The 2,900-nt window shown below is 44.6% G+C and overlaps 1 pseudogene; it reads left to right on the forward strand.

Annotated features, from left to right (window-relative positions):
* The first annotated feature begins 443 nt into the window (after positions 1-443).
* On the forward strand, positions 444-1,615 carry LOC135527221 (sulfate transporter-like; annotated as a pseudogene).
* The last annotated feature ends 1,285 nt before the right edge of the window (positions 1,616-2,900 follow it).

Consider the following 2,900-nt stretch of genomic DNA (forward strand, 5'->3'; position numbering starts at 1 on the left):
CGCCATGCCACAATAAGGAAATAAATGTGTTTGCATGATTAATTACTAAGCAAATGTCCTATCTGTGTTTTGGAGTTCAAAAGAGAAAATAAGGTAGCAGTCTTATTGCAACGTTCAGTGAAAACCTCCAAGAAACCTATAATGTATGTTCTCATTTACGCTAATAAAACCTCCCAGGAAAACTTTCAGGGAACCATAGTAAAACGTTCTCAGTATCTCCCTCAAACCCCCCAAAAAATGAAGGTGAATTGTTCACTTCCGTTCTCAGAACGTTTTAAAAACATTTAGTTTTACAGGTCAGGAAATGTATGGCTTCGTTCTCAGAACCAATACGAAACCAAAAATGTGTGATTCCAACAACTTCTAAGGAATCAAATGTGCCTGCTGGGTCTTGACTTTAACTGACTTTTTCTATCAAAAGGGGACAAGGTGGGCCTGGTATGATGGCTGAAGAAGACTGCTGTGCCTCAGCAGATGAGGGAGCGAAGAGTGGACCACACGTCCCTTTAGTGCTGAAGAGAAGGGAGAAGAAGCAGGAAAACTGGAAGGCAGCTGTTTCACACCAACTAAAAAAGCCGTGCACATGCAGTTCAGAGCGAGCCAAGGCCCAGGTTCTGGGGTTCATCCCCATCCTAATTGGCTACCAACTCAGAGACTGGATCCTGGTTGACGTCATGTTTGGGTTGATAGTGGGCATCCTGCTGGTGCCCCAGTCCATCGCCTACTCTCTGCTGGCGGGCCAGGACTCTATCTACGGCCTCTACACCTCCTACTCCAGCATCATCTATACCCTGCTTGGCACCTGACGCCACATCTCTGTGGGCATCTTCGGGTGCTGTGCCTGCTGGTGGGCCAGGTGGTGGATAGGGAGCTGGCCCTGGAAGGGTACCTCACAGAGAGTCACGGTAACAACACTAGACTGGGCCTGGGGAACACTACTGTAAAAAGTAAACACAGAGCTAGGCCTGCTGGTTAGGGTGATGGTCTCAGCCTTCTGTGTGTTGGGGGGCACTTAGAGAGCACAGGCCTTAGAGCTGGGCTAGGCCGGCCAATGGGAGCTTTATATGGACCTGGCATCCTACAAGGACCTGCAGACCCAGCCTGGGGTGGCCATCTTCCGCTACGAGGCGACCATGTACTACGCCAACCAGAGCCTGTTCAAGACGGCTCTGTACCGCTGCCTGGGCCTGAATCCCGTCAAGGAGAAGGTCAAGCAGAGGAAGCTGTAGAAACAGAGGACGAAACAGGAAGAAGTAGCCATGACAGCAGGAGAGGAGGGCAGGACTAAGATTAATAAAGAGACAGAGTTGACCACCGCCACCAAAATCTTCCTACCAAATCAAGTCAACTTTCACTCTGTGGTTATAGACTGCAGCCCGTGCTGTTTCTGGACACAGCAGGGGTTTATGCATTGAAGGATGTCTGTAAGGATTATAACGAGTTGGGACACCAGGTGTTCCTGGCCCAGTGTAATACCTCAGTACTGGAGTCTCTGTTCAGAGGTGGCTACTACCCTAAGGAAGAGAAGGAAAACATGTTTTTCACCATTAGCAATGCCGTCCACTACTCACAGAGCCTCCCATCTCAAAATGGAGAATCTGACACGTCCTGTTAACAGCATTAAAGATTGTATAGGTACAGAAATAGATCTTAATACTAATGTAGGGTTGCACAATTCTGGGAAGTCCCTGGTTTTCCTGAAATCCCAGTTTGAGGATTCCCGGAATCAGAAGGGAACAGGCAGGAAATCCTGAATCCTCCAACCAGGATTTCTGGGGAAACCAAGGAATTTATTTAAAGTTCCCGGGATTTTGCAACCCTACTTAATACACAACATATACACTGAGTGTACAAAACATTAGGAACACCCGCTCTTTACATGACAGACTGTCCAGGTGAAGCTATGATCCCTTATTGATGTTACCTTCAATCAGTGTTTAAAGAAGGATTTTTAAGCCCTTTGAGACAATTGATACATGAGCTGTGTTCGAATACTCACACTAACCACACTAACCATACTATTTGTGACGTGAATTGAGTATATAGTATGCTTATTGGTCATAGTATGGATATAGTTAGTATGCCAAAAGTTCCCGAATGTTGTACTAAATTCGCCAAAATACGTAGTATACATGCAATGTACACTTTCTGTGGATTTAGGGCCCATAATGCAATTGTTCAGAAAATGGGTGTGGCTTCACAGTGTTTTCAGATTTGAGAAAATGACTAATAACTAATAATGCCAAATGTTAAGAATATGTTGATCAATGTAATAAAGTAATGACTTTTCAAATAAGTTACGTTACACGCTATGTTGGCTGACAATTTATTAGCTACGCTGTCCTTACAAACTGCATAGCATTACAGCAGTATGTACCGATATGTTAGCTAGTTACCTAACGTTAGTTGGCTACTACTACATCGAACTTGCCAGGCATAATATTAACTATCTAACAACCAAACGTTTATTGACTTTAATATTCACATAATTCTTACCTAATTGGTATAGTCGTTGAGCATTTCATTGGACATGGTTAACTCTGTCTATCTACTCCTATTTTAGAGCACTCTGGTGCAGAATAACTGATGAATTTACGAATGCTCAACACTTGTAGAATAAGGCTGGTGTCAGTAAATGTAAAAAATAGCGTAATTAAATTGTTGCCAGCAGCAGAGTTAGTCATCAATGCTCTGGATGACAGGAAAACAGCCTAACCAGCTCTGCTGGGGTGAGTAAAATGATCAGTGAGGTGTGCTCTCATTTGTATGAGGAAGTAGCTAGCCAACGTTAGCCAGTTAGCCTGGGTGCTTGACAGCCATTGAACGCTCGGATCACCTCTACTCCTCGGCTAGAGTGTCCAGGGTGCGCTCCGAGAGCGAAACGCTCTGAATTTGCAAAA

This window comes from Oncorhynchus masou, chromosome 32 (genome assembly GCF_036934945.1).
Source record: "Oncorhynchus masou masou isolate Uvic2021 chromosome 32, UVic_Omas_1.1, whole genome shotgun sequence".
NCBI classification, from domain to species: Eukaryota; Metazoa; Chordata; class Actinopteri; order Salmoniformes; family Salmonidae; genus Oncorhynchus; species Oncorhynchus masou.